This window comes from Arachis hypogaea, chromosome 13 (assembly GCF_003086295.3).
Source record: "Arachis hypogaea cultivar Tifrunner chromosome 13, arahy.Tifrunner.gnm2.J5K5, whole genome shotgun sequence".
Lineage (NCBI taxonomy): Eukaryota > Viridiplantae > Streptophyta > Magnoliopsida > Fabales > Fabaceae > Arachis > Arachis hypogaea.
The window spans coordinates 80600741-80615866 of record NC_092048.1 but is presented as its reverse complement, the minus strand read 5'-3'; positions in this window follow the sequence as shown (position 1 = coordinate 80615866).

Below are 15126 nucleotides of genomic sequence, written 5' to 3'. Positions count from 1 at the left end.
TACGTAACTGTGACAGTTGCCAAAGAGCTGGTAATCTGCCTCATGGTTACGCCATGCCTCAACAAGGAATCTTGGAAATTGAGTTGTTTGACGTATGGGGAATTGACTTCATGGGACCTTTCCCGCCATCATACTCAAACACTTATATTCTGGTGGCAGTTGACTATGTATCAAAATGGGTTGAAGCCATTGCCACACCCACCAATGTTACTAAGACAGTGCTGGAGTTCCTCCAGAAACATATCTTTAGCAGGTTTGGTGTCCCTAGAGTACTAATCAGTGATGGGGGCACTCACTTCTGCAATAAACAGCTTTACTCTCCCATGGTTCGGTATGGAATTCGCCACAAGGTAGCTACTCCATATCATCCACAAACTAATGAGCAAGCTGAAGTCTCTAACAGAGAATTAAAGAGAATCCTGGAACGGACAGTAAATACCCGTAGAAAGGATTGGGCACAGAGCTTGGATGATGCTCTGTGGGCTTACAGAACAGCATTCAAGACCCCTATAGGGACCTCTCCATACCAACTCGTGTATGGTAAGGCATGTCACCTGCCCGTGGAACTGGAACATAAAGCCTACTGGGCAACCAGATTCCTAAACTTTGATGCCAAATTAGCAGGAGAAAAACGATTGCTCCAGCTAAATGAGCTAGAGGAATTCAGATTCACAGCTTTCGAAAATGCCAAGCTTTATAAAGAGAAATAAAAAAAGTGGCATGACAGAAAGCTGTCATCTAGAATCTTTGAACCAGGACAGAAGGTTCTGTTGTTTAACTCTAGACTCAGGCTATTCCCCGGGAAACTGAAATCCCGGTGGAGGGGACCATACGTGATTACAAGTGTATCACCATATGGTTATGTGGAGCTTCAAGATATTGATTCTAATAAGAAGTTAATTGTCAATGGACAGAGAATCAAGCACTATCTTGAAGGCAACATTGAGCAAGAATGCTCAAGGCTGAAGCAAGATTAAAAGCTCAGCAAGGTCCAGCGAAAGACAATAAAGAAGCGCTTGCTGGGAGGCAACCCAACCATGGGGCAACAATCCTCTAAGCATTTTTCCCTATTTTTATTTTTATTTTCTTATATAAAGTTCACTGACACTAAGGTGAGGAATCATTTACAGAAGACCTCGGCACACAAAATAGAGAAAAAGAGCTCACTGGCAAGAAAACACCAGTAAAACTGTATTTTGGGCGTTCAACGCCCAAAATGGGCATCCACTGGGCGTTGAACGCTAGTAATGGTAGCAATCTGGGCGTTCAACGCCAGAAATGGGCACCCACTGGGCGTTGAACGCCAATAATGGCAGCAGCTGGGCATTGAACGCCCAGGAGAGCAGCAATTGGGCACTGAACGCCCAAAAAAGGCAGTGTTTGGGCGTTCAAACGCCAGGATGGCAGGGAGGAGACAAAACTCATTTTTATTCAAATTTTTTTCATTCTAAATCTTGATTTTCATACTTCAATTCATGATTTCTTACATAAACATGTTAAGAACCTTGATTTCTAAATTCCATAATTTCTAAAAACCCTACCCTAAAAATATCAAATGTATTTTAATCCATAAGCACCAGGCCTCTTTGCAAATTCAATCCAACTCTTTTCAAAATTTTTTTTACAAATCTATCTTTTCAACTCATCAATATCTTTTTCAAAACCCCCACTTTATCTTTTTCAAAATCTAAATCTATCTTTTTCAAAAATCTTTCATATCCTCTCAATTTTAAACTATATCTTCTCTTATCATATCTTTTATCTTATCTTTTCCAAATAAATCTTTTTATCATATCTTTATCTCTTCTTTTTCGAAAAACCCACCCTCCCTCCCTATAAATTTGAGTTCGGCCTCCCTCCCCTCCCATCAACAATTGCACCTGGCTCTCCTTCTCTCCATCTCCTTTCTTTTCTTTTGCTTGAGGACAAGCAAACCTCTAAGTTTGGTGTGTTTATCCGCGATCACTAAGATCATGGCCCCCAAAGGAAAACAACCCACTCCAAGAGGCAAGAAAGAGAGCATTCCAAAACCACTTTGGAATCAAGGGAAGTTCTTATCTAAAGAACATTCAGACCATTATAACAAAATAATGGGTCTGAAATCAGTGATCCTGGAAGTTAGATTCGATCTGAAAGAAGATGAATATCCGGAGATCCAGGAGCAAATTCGAATCAGGAACTGGGAAGTCCTAGCTAATCCTGAAACGAAGGTGGGAAGGAATATGATCCAGGAGTTCTATGCTAATATGTGGCAGACTGACAAGCAAAAACTATCTGGAACTGCCTTATATGAATATCGGACCATGGTCAGAGGAAAGATTGTTCATACCACCCCTGACAAGATCAGAGAGATCTTAAAGTTACCTCAGCTGAAAGATGATCCAAATTCCTTCAACAGGAGAATGATGAGAACAGACAAGGGTCTGGATAAGATTCTAGAGGACATATGTGTCCCTGGAGCCAGCTGGACCACCAACACAAAGGATGTCCCAAATCAACTCAAGAGAGAAGATCTCAAACCAGTCGCCAGAGGATGGCTGGACTTCATTGGGCATTCTCTGTTGCCTACTAGCAACCGTTCTGAAGTCACAGTTAAAAGAGTAGCGATGATCCATTGTATCATGATGGGAAAGGAAGTGAAAGTTCATCAGCTGATCTCAGCTGAACTCTACAAAATTGCTAACAAAAATTCTAAGGAGGCCAGGTTGGCTTATCAAAGCGTGATATCGCTGCTCTGCAAGGATGCTGGAGTAAGGATGGGAATAACTGAGTACATCTCAGTTGAGAAACCAATCACCAAGGCATCAATGGAAAAACAACAAGCGCAGGAGGATCCCACCAAGAAGAAAACGCAGGAATTCCTCCCAGAAATCCCTCAATCTGAATATTGGGAGTATCTTGAGACGTCTATCACCAAGATACGGGAAGCTATGGAGCAAATAATAAAAGAACTGAAGCAACACAGTCAAATTCTTACCTATATGTTTAAAGAACAAGAGGAGCAACGGCGTGACTTAAGGGACTTGAAGCGCCAGAAGTTATCTCTTGCAGGACCGAGCACCCCAAGGATCAGAGGAACCCCTGTTCCCCCAGAATAAAGGTTGTTAAATTCCAATTTCTGCTTTAAATCTGTGATAGTGTCATTAGAAAAGTTCACCTTAGGAGTCATATAGTAGTAATTAGTATCTATTTTGATCTTATCTCCAATTAAGCTATAGTTTATTTTTCTCATCATCAGCAAACATGAATAAAATAGTAGATCTTTTGAATAAGAGGCAATAAAATTTCGATTTTTAATAAGAGAAATTCTAATTAGTTACATGTGGTGGCAATACTTTCTGTCTTCTAAATGAATGCTTGAACAGTGCATATGTCTTTTGAATTTGTTGTTTAAGACTGTTAAATATGTTGGCTCTTGAAAAAAATGATGAACATGAGACATGTTATTGATAATCTGAAAAATCATAAAAATGATTCTTGAAGCAAGAAAAAGCAGCAAAAAAAAAAAGCAGAAAAAGCCAATAGCCCTTAAAACCAAAAGGCAAGGGTAATAAAAAGGATCCCAAGGCTTTGAGCATCAGTGGATAGGAGGCCTAAGGGAATAAAATCCCAGCCTAAGCGGCGAAACCAAGCTGTCCCTAACCATGTGCTTGTGGCGTGAAGGTGTCAAGTGAAAACTTGAGACTGAGCGGTTAAAGTCAAGGTCCAAAGCAGAAAGAAGAGTGTGCTTAAGAACTCTGGAAACCTCTAATTGGGGACTTTAGCAAAGCTGAGTCACAATCCAAAGGGTTCACCCAATTATGTGTCTGTGGCATTTATGTATCCAGGGGTAATACTGGAAAACAAAGTGCTTAGGGCCACGGCCAAGACTCATGAAATAGCTGTGTTCAAGAATCATCATACTGAAATAGGAGAATCAATAACACTATCTGAATTCTAAGTTCTTATAGATGCCAATCACTCTGAGCTTCAATGGATAAAGTGAGATGCCAAAACTGTTCGGAAGCAAAAAGCTGGTAGTCCCGCTCATCTAATTAGAATCTGAGCTTCATTCAAAAACTCTGAGATATTATTGCTTCTCAACCTATTAGTCTTCTATTTTATTTGTCTAGTTGCTTGAGGACAAGCAACAGTTTAAGTTTGGTGTTGTGATGAGCGGATATTTTATACGCTTTTTGGGGTTAATTTCATATAGTTTTTAGGATGTTTTAGTTAGTTTTTAGTTTAATTCTATTACTTTTTAGGAAAAATTCATATTTCTGGACTTTACTATGAGTTGTGTGTTTTTATGTAATTTCAGGTATTTTTCTGGCTGAAATTGAAGGAGTTGAGCAAAAATCTGATTCAGATTGAAAAAGGACTGCTGATGCTGTTGGATTCTAACCTCCCTGCACTCAAAGTGGATTTTCTGGAGCTACAGAACTCGAAATGGCGTGCTTCTAATTGCGTTGGAAAGTAGACATCCAGGGCTTTTCAGAAATATATAATAGTCCATACTTTGCACGAGGATAGACGACGTAAACTGGCGTTCAACGCCAGTTCTCTGCCCAATTCTGGCGTCCAGCGCCAGAAAAGGATCAAAAGTTGGAGTTCAACGCCAGAAATGGACCCAAACCTGGCGTTGAACGCCCAAAACAGCCTTATGCACGTGAATTACTTAAGTCTCAGCCCCAGCACACACCAAGTGGGCCCCAGAAGTGGATCTCTGCACCATCTATCAGAGTTTACTCATTTTCTGTAAACCTAGGCTACTAGTTTAGTATTTAAACAACTTTTAGAGACTTATTTTACATCTCATGACATTTTAGATCTAAACTTTGTACTCTTTGACGGCATGAGTCTCTAAACTCCATTGTTGGGGGTGAGGAGCTCTGCTGTGTCTCGATGAATTAATGCAAGTATTTCTGTTTTCCATTCAAACACGCTTGTTCCTATCTAAGATGTTCATTCGCGCTTAACTGTGATGAAGGTGATGATCCGTGACACTCATCACCTTCCTCAAACCATGAACGTGTGCCTGACAACCACCTCCGTTCTATATCCGATTGAATGAGTATCTCTTAGATCTATTAATTAGAATCTTCGTGGTATAAGCTAGAACTGATGGCGGCATTCATGAGAATCCGGAAAGTCTAAACCTTGTCTGTGGTATTCCGAGTAGGATTCAATGATTGAATGACTGTGACAAGCTTCAAACTCGCGAGTGCTGGGCGTTAGTGACAGACGCAAAAGGACGAAGAATCCTATTCCAGTATGATCGAGAACCGACAGATGATTAGCCGTGCTGTGACAAAGCATGTGAGCATATTCTTCACTGAGAGGATGGGATGTAGCCATTGACGACGGTGATCCCCAACACACAGCTTGCCATAGAAGGATGTGCATGCGTGAATCAGAGCACAGAGGAAAGCAGAAATTCAGAAGACAAAGCATCTCCAAAACTCCAACATATTCTCCATTACTGCATAACAAGTAACTTTTAACCTATGATCTCTTGTTCATTCCCAATTCAACTGATAAATATAATTGACTTCCTGACTAAGAATTGCAAGATAACCATAGATTGCTTCAAACCAACAATCTCCGTGGGATTCGACCCTTACTCACGTAAGGTATTACTTGGACGACCCAGTGCACTTGCTGGTTAGTGGTACGAGTTGTGAAAAGTGTGATTCACAATTCGTGCACCAGAAATGTACTAAAATGGAAGGAGGAAGCAAAACGGAGCTTTAAGGAAACTGGTATCCACGCGATCGCATGGATGACGCGATCGCATGCCAAGCACGAATCAGCAGCGACGCGGCCGCATGACTGACGCAACCGCGCGCCTTAAGCAGAACACATATGACGCGGTCACATGACTGACGCGACCGCGTGGCAAGGAAAGGCTCCAAATGACGCGACTGCGTGACCCACGCAGACGCGTGACAGAGGCCACGCACCAGAATTTACAGAATACGCCCCCAGCAAATTCTTAAGCCCTTTTTGGCCCAGATCCAAGTACAGACAGCATAGACCAGAGGTTATAAAGTGTGGGAATGCATCCATTCAAGGAGAGCTCGCATATTTTACTTTTCAATGATTTAGATTTAGTTGAGAGGGAGATCTTCTCTCTCTCTCTTTTAGGATTTAGGATTTCTTCTTGTTTTAAGAGTAATTCTGGATCCCAGGTTTAATGTTCTTTTATTTTTAGTTTTATTTATTCTAACATTTGAATTGATTATTATAATTTGATTTATGAATTATTCCATGTCATAGACAGTTATTTGAATTAATGATATTTGAGGTATTTGCAGTTTATGATTGTTCTCTTTGATTTAAGTTATCATTGCTTCTCATCTAAGGACGTCTTTATTATTTCAGCAATTTTACTTTTTCCCCTTTTGGTTCTGGTTAAGGATTCAGTAACTCAACAGTTATTAAACTCAACATAATTGATAATCATTATCTTGCTAATTGAGCTGAACTTAAGTAATCCCAACCTTTCCTTAGGAAATAAATAGGATTCAAAGGCCAGATTAATTAGTCCATTGACTTTCCTTTGCCCTAGTAAAGGTTGACCAAGTGGAGTTTAGATTCAACTTTCATTATAGTTGAGAGAGATAACTAAGTTGGACCTCTAATTTCCTTATCTTGCCAAAAGTTGTTTTATAGTTATTATTTATTTTTAATTTCCATTTAATTCACTCGTCATTTAAATTACTTGCTTCTCACCTTCTAAACCCCGATTACAACCTTTATAACCAATAGTAAGAACATACTTCCTCGCAGTTCCTTAAGAAGACGACCCGAGGTTTGAATACTCGGTTAACAATTTTTAAGGGGTTTGTTACTCGTGACACCCAAAACGTTTGTATGAAAGGACTTTTGAAGGTTTAGAAACTATACTTGCAACGAGGATTTATCTGCAAATTTCTAGACCACGCAAAAGTTCTCTCATCAAAATGGCGCCGTTGCTGGGGAACTGCTAACGTGTGCCTTATTATTAGTTATTGTAAATATTTTTCTTTTGCTTGTTTATTTATTTTTGTTTTTCCTTTTTATCTTTATTTGCGACTATGAACTCTCACCCCCCTCGCTCTGAGTTTGGTTCTAATATTGTTAATAGAAGTTACAGCAGGAATGTGCATCAAGGTCAGACCAATCAAGGATGGATGGAACCAAGAGGATCTAATCAACCCTTTTGGCAGGAACACCCTCCGAGATATCCTGGACAAAGACCGTTCTACCGTGCATACCCAGCTGAAAGACATGGTGGACAACCTTGTAACTACCAACAAGCCCCACCCCGTGCATATGAACCATCCTTTCAACATAACCTCGAACCACCACACTCACAAGCTTCTCTTCACCATTCGCCATCATATGATCCTTCATTAACCCAATACCAATCCAATCGTTCCCAATCATCACCACTTTCCTTTGTATCATGTCCAAGTCCGGCAAACCGCGAAGCAAAGGATCGCCTAAAAGAAACAGTAATTAAATTTCAAACAACCATTCAATAACTGGAGCAAGCACTAATTCAATGGGCCACTAGGTGCTCAAATATACAAGGATCAACCACAGCTCCATGTGGACAGCCCGATGAAGAGCGTAACATGAAAGAAATACTAGAGACTCCAGTGGACAAGACAGAGAATGAATTCGTACTAGAACTAGTGGAAGAAGCTGTCATTGTTCAAGAAGAAGAGTTGGTTGAAGATCTAGGAGATGCTGAACTTCCTTGGGAATCCAGAATTGAGGAAAACTCCGTCCAAGATGCTACAGTTAATGCTAAGGAGGATACTGTACAATCTCCAAGGCAAATCGTTTATGAAGAATCAGACGGAATGATCCAAGAAGCAATTTTCCTTGATGATGATAGTCACAAGTCTAGTTCTCCTAGTGATAAACTTGCGTCCGCAAGTGAATTCTCTAAAATCGAAGAATCTTCCCCAAGTGAATATGAGGATGATGCGGAGGTAGATTTCTCTCAACCTCCAATCTACGACTCAAGTGATGAGGAAGACACCGAAGACTTTGACCAGGACACAAATACAATTGAAGATCTTTGCAAAGAAGTGGAAGAATTCACACAAGAGCACAAGGAAACGGAACTTGCAGAACCACCAAAAACACCTATCCCAAGGCCATTACCACCTAATACAAGCTTCGAGTGGGTACAATCCTTAACTTATAATTTTACTTATTCACTTGAATATGGTTTGCTCGAAACAGATGGCCAACTTAGAGCTCTCTGCGGCTTTAAGAGTAAGAGGGAATTGGCTCGTACTCAGAGCTGGTGTACCAGGTTCAATAAGGTTCCACGCTTCACCTCGAAGAACACGGATTGGTATCATGCTCAATTGCATGGATCACGGAAAACGTTTGGTCACCACGAATGGAAGATTCTACTTTTTAACCTGCCCGAATGGAAACTTACAAATCAAAACGGAGGCGGATCTAAAAACACAGCTTGGGATCATGGATTATATTCTGACATTCGTCATCCCGGGAGGCTGAATATCTGTTTGAAGCTGCTCAGAAGCTTTACATGCCTAGTTTGGGACCCCGGAGGCTATTGGCATTTCAAGCACTGGTGGAAATTTTTGGACGAATTTAAACATAAGCCACCATAATAGGATACTCTTCTAATGTCCAACTTAAGGACTTTAACTAAAAGTTCTAGGTGGGAGCCAACCCACCATGGTATGGTCGCTTCTTTCTCAATCTATTTCTTGTTTATTGTTTCCAATTTACCTTTTTTTATTTTATTTTAACATTAACCTGGAATCATGCATAGCATTCATGTTAATCACTGCATCTTGCATTTTTCAGTTTAAAAAAAAAAAAGGGGGGTTGCACGACGCAATCGCATACCTCATGCGATTGCGTCATATCGCGAATAACACCACCCATGCGACCGCGTGACCCACGCGGCCGCGTGACATATATATCGGCGTAACGATCCAACGAACAGAAAGTTAGGCTGGAATCGTGTGGCTCTTGTGCGTTTCGCACAAATTGGCCCACGCGATCGCATGCCCCATGTGATCGCGTCACTTACCCAATACCAATCCCACGCGACCGCATGAGCGACGCGATCGCGTCGCATGGATTGTATATCACCCCAAAAGGAGACAGAGAGTTGCGCTGAAACGGCGCTGGAGTCATGCGTTTAGCACGAATTCCAGCGACACGATCGCGCGACCCACACGATCGCGTCACCCCTCTTTCCCCCCTTTCATGCGATCACGCGACCCACGCGATTGCGTTCCCCAACACGCAACACGCAATCCTTTTTATCCGTTCGTTACTTTTCTGTATTTTTTATTCCATTTATGTTCATGATTAGGATAGCTAGACTTGCATGTTGTAGTGGATTTTTAGGTTGTTAGGTAGCTTAGGCTGTGGTTAGTGGATCTAGGTCTGTTTACTTGCACTGTTCTTACTTCTGTTTTATCCTATGTGCAAATATGTTGCTGCTATAATCATGTTTCATATGCTGCTTTCTTATATGTTGCTGCTGTTTACATTGAGTTTTTATGTTTATTTTATATCTATGTACATGCAGCTTGATTTTTTAATTCATATGAACTGATATGATTGCTGTTTATTTTCCGGGACAATCCAATTTTAGCCAGAATGCTGCCCAAATTTTTTTTAAAATTGTTTTCATTCATGTTTTGGTTTGGCATTTCTGAAATCTGTTTTACTCTGCTTTACCCAAACCATTACATGAATGCTATGGCAGACTTTCTTATCCACTTTGATTTTTTGGTTCATAACCTGCATTTGTGATTCACTGATTCCAATTTCTTATTTCTTTATTTCTATTCGAATCAGCATCACCCTGTTTTCTTTATTCGATTATGAGTACTTCTACTCTTACCTGTGAATCCTTGTTATATGGAATTTTTTTTCTATGCCACTTACTTTCCTAACTCACTAATTTTAATTTACTAATTTCTTTTTACCATACTAACCCTCTTGATCTCTTTTCTGATTACTTTTACTTCCTCTAACTTTCTCACTATGGCATATTGATTTTTTTTTCTTTCCATTTAACATTAATTCAATCACATTTCAATTGCTCATTTTCCTTATTCTATTTCTCCCTTACCGCTTTGAGTTTCCTTTGTTTAATTGCCTATTTGTATTCCTATTTTTTTTATCCATTCCTGGTTTTCTATTTTTCAGGATGTCTGCCTCACAGAGGAAAGGCAAAGGCAAGGCTACTGGCAAGCGCAAGAGAGGAGATTCCTCCCAATCCATCATTGCTCTAATGCACGATTCCTCATGGCGGGAGAAGAACTTTACACAGCAGGAAAAAGCTGACCAGCTGCTCCCTTCGACTGATCCTATAAAATCTGCAAACCGGTACTGTGAGCTGAAGTACCCGACTTTTGCAAACTCCAGAAATCTATACCTGGAACGTACCTTGAAGATTCCAGAAGCCCTCCAGCAATACACTACTGAGCAAATCAAGCTACGGGGCTGGTTCTTTCTGGAGAGACCACTGACAGAGGTCAATGCATCTTGGGTCCGGGAATTCTATTGCAACTACTACCTTACTACCCTAGATGCAGTGAACCTGAGGGGGAAGCAAATTCTGGTCACTGAGGAGACCATAGAGACCATTCTCCAGCTCCCATCCAAATCCGATCAGCCAGATGGTTTTGCATAGGCTGAGGAGGACATGGGCTAGATGCAGTTTGACTGGGACGCCGTGAAGGCACGGATAGCTCTCGACCCTGCTGTTCCTTGGGAGATGGGTCAAAACACCACTATGCCTAGAGGGATCAAGAGAGTGTACTTGAATGATGAGGCTCGGCTATGGCATCAGATCTTGAGTAATTTTGTGATTCCGAGTACTCACGAGACGGAGATCCCGGCTACCATGATCACCCTCCTTTGGTGTGTGCTGGAGGGTAAGGACCTTTATCTGCCACGTTTCATTCAGCACTATATGGCCAGGGTCCACATCCGCGGCACCCTTCCTTTTCCATATCTAATTACACAGCTAGGCCGTCGAGCTGACGTGCCGTGGGAGGATGCCGATGAGAGACCACCAGCGGCGGATTGCAGGAAGATCATTCCTCACAGCAGGAATTTTCTTGCTTTGGGCTACAGACCACCACCTGTTACTGCTACTGATGAGACAGCCCCTCCGTCTGATGGACCCTCTTCATCCACAGCTGCCCCTGCTGCCACCACTGCACCTCCACCCGCCTCTGAGCTGGTTTATCGCCTCGTGCACCGTCTATTCCACCAGCTTGGTCAGATGGAGCGCCGTAACAGGCGCCGGTATGAGAGATTGGAGCGCCGCAGCAGGCGACGCTATTCCCATCTGAAGCTGATGATCAGACAGGGCGCCGACATCCCCTCCGAGCCCGACACACCATCAGAGCCATCAGAGGAGGAGGAGGATGAGCACAAGGAGGAGCCTCATTCCCAGGCGGAGACTCATCGGCAGGCAGGCACAGAGCACGCCACACCACAGCAGGAGGCCCCACATCAGCTTGAGGCTGCAGATCCGGAGATCCCGCTCCAGTCAGTCCCTCCTCTACAGCAGCCAGACTCTCAGCCCACCACTGCCACAGAGACCCCAGCTACCATCCCTCCCAGTGATGACACTCCTTCACACCCGGCTTGATTGAGCATCGAGGACGATGCTTCATTTTAAGTGTGGGGAGGTCGCCATCTTTGGCGTTTATTTTGGTGAACTACTACATACTTTTTCTTTTATTTTGGATATTTTTCTGTATTTTCCTCTTTTTCTTTTATTGTTATTTTCTGAGTACTTATACATTGCTACTTGTGTATTTTACTCTATTTTCTGCATTTTGCAAATTTTGTTCATATTTTAGTTATTTAGTTCATTTTAGTTATTTAGTTTAGTTTGCAATTCTAACTTATTAGTGGATCAATTAGTATAGTTTACCCTTTTTACATAAGATAGCTTAGTTATAGCTTAGTTTAAATTGAAAAATATAAAAAGGAAGTAAGCTAGGAAATTGAACATATCAGATTTAAATCCACAAAACTTGTATATAGCATTACATGATGTAGTTAAGCTGACAACATTTCATCAAGGAGGAACATTAAAACTTTAAAAGCCACCCTGAATAATTTTTTTTTTATGAGAATAATGGGAATTTTTAACTAAACCTGCATACAATATATAAATGATATATGATGCTTGAGTTAGAGAACACACAGCCTGTGAGTCTTGAGCTTAAACTGTATGGTTGCATTCAAACCATAATTTCATTTCTGTGTGTTACATTTCTTTTTATTCTAATGTTCTTTCCTTTGCTTTAATCTATATGTCCAATTATAGAATATAGAATAGATACATACCAAGAGAATGATTGAGGCCATCATTTGATTTTAGCTCACTCATCCCAAATTAGCCTACTTTTTACATCACCCTTGTTAGCCCCCTTGAGCCTTTTAAAACCCCTTTATTCTATTTAGCCAAATTACTAGCCTTAAGCAGAAAAACAAAAGAAAATCCCAAGTGAATCCTTGGGCTGAGCATTGAAGCTTTCACGTGCATAGGCCATTCTTGGAGTTAAACGCCAGCTTGGGTGCCAGTTTGGACGTTTAACTCCAGTTCTGGTGCCAGTTCCGGCGTTTTACTCTAGAAAAGGGTTTTAGTGGGAGTTTGAGCGCCAGTTTGGGCCGTCAAATCTCGGGCAAAGTATGGATTATTATACATTGATGGAAAGCCCAAGATGTCTACTTTCCAACGCAATTGAGAGCGCGCCAATTGGGTTTCTGTAGCTCCAGAAAATCCATTTCGAGTGTAGGAGGATCAGAATCCAACAGCATCTGCAGTCCTTTCTCAGCCTCTGAATCAGATTTTTGCCCAGGTCCGTCAATTTCAGCCAGAAAATACCTGAAATTATAGAAAAACACACAAACTCATAGTAAAGTCCAGAAATGTGATTTTGCATAAAAACTAATAAAAATATAATAAAAAGTAACTGAAACATACTTAAAACTATGTAAAAATAATGCCAAAAAGAGTATAAATTATCCGCTCATCAGTACTCACCCACCTCCAGAACAGAAGGACACCCCAAACTCCCCTTCATCTAGTAGCACAGGCAGCCAAGGTGAACCAGACACTGGAGGCGACGCTTCCAGCCCTCCCTTGCACCTTACTGATGGCACGGAGGACCGTGCCAAGCCTTAAGTGTGGGAGGTCAGTCCTTGACTTCCAGAGGTAACTTTTCTCTTTTAACACCAACATTTGACTTTTTCTTTTGTTATATAGGATAGATTGCATGACAATAATTGTTTGCATGTATGTTTCGCTTGGTTAAAGTAATGAGTTTCCTTTCAAGACCCTTTTTATAGTATTTCACTAATTTAAATTGAAAATTTACATTAAACTTGTTTGAAGACTGTAAATTGGAACATGAGTTATAGCTAAGAACACACAACCCGTGAGATTTGAGCTTAATTACATGGTTACATTATTTAACCACAATATTTTATTCTTGTGTGTTTTCTTCTCTATGATTGTAATCTATATTTTGTTCCATTCTATATGTCCATTGTTTAGTGTATTTACATGCTTGCATATGGTTGAGGTCATCATTTGTTATTAGCTCACTTATCCTAAATAGCCTACCCTTTCAATTAACCTTGTTAGCCACTTTGAGCCTTTTAATCCCCATTTATTATGTATTTTACCACATCACTAGCCTTAAGCGGAAAAACAAATTAGTTATCCCAAATTGAATCTTTGGTTAGCTTAAGATAGAGATTGTGTATCAATTAAGTGTAGGAACCGTGGGAACTTGGGTTGATAAGAAAGTGTTAAATTTTATTGACAAGATATTGGGAATTTGGGTACCTACTCATATGAGACCAAAAAAATTAAAATCTCATGTGCATTGATATGTTATGTTTACTCTTATATTTTTAATAAAAAAAATTTCAAAATAAATAGATAAATAAGGGGACAAAATTACCCCAATGCTAAGTTTAATAAAAGATTAATGCATATGTGGTGAAATTAAGAAAAATTTGGTACATGAGTATGTGATACAAAAGTGGGAATTACGGGTAGCTAGGCATGATTTTAGAGTAACATAGAGTGTGTGTGTGTTTAGATGAGAGCTTAGATTAGTCAAAGATTCATATTACAGCTCACTTGACCATACATATATCCTCACCTTCACCTTAGCCCCATTACAACCTTGAAAATAACTCATGATGTTTGCATTGGTATACTAAAATTTTGTTGATTGGTTAGATGAAGAACAAAGTTTAGAAAGCATGACTAGAGAAGAGTAGATTGATTAACCCTATACACTTGAGAGATTAGAGTCCATATACACTACCACTGAGGGTTCAATGCTTGATTCTATATTCCCTGCTTTCATGAGCTATCTTCTTACAAGTTTACTTGCTTTTTATTGCATGGTTTGAATTAGTAGAATCTGATTTATTTTGGTATTTGAGAACTTATTTACCTCCAACCAAGTAGACAGAATCATCTTAGTGTATAGTTGCATTCATAGGTTATATCTCATGAGTCTTACTTTCCCCTATTCATTCTTTTATCTCCTTGAGCTTAGCATGAGGACATGCTAATATTTAAGTGTGGGGAGATTGATAAACCACTATTTTATGGTTTATCTTGTGCTCAATTGAGTGGTTTTATCAAGTCTTTGCACACTTATTCATACAATTTGCATGATTTTACAATTCCTTCCTAATTTTGTTCTATGGTTGAAAACCTGCTTTCCAAGCTATTTTTAATTCCCCTTTATACCATTCGATGCCGTGATCTGTGCGTTAAGTGTCTTCAGGATTTATAGGATAGGAATGGCTTAGAAGATGGAGAGGAAGCTTGCAAAAATGGAAGGAGCACAAGAATTAAAGGAGATAACCAGCGAGGAGCGACGCGCACACATGGCTCACATGTGCACATGAATCGGAGTCTGCACGGTGACGCGTGCGCATGCTTGATCCATACGCGTGACAAGGAAATTTGCCAGACGACGCGTACGCGTGGCATGTGCTACCTGCAGAAATCGCAGAAAATGCTAGGGGTGATTTTGGGCCAAGTTTGGACCCAGTTTTCGGCCTAGAAATATAGACTAGAGCCAGGGGACAAGCAGA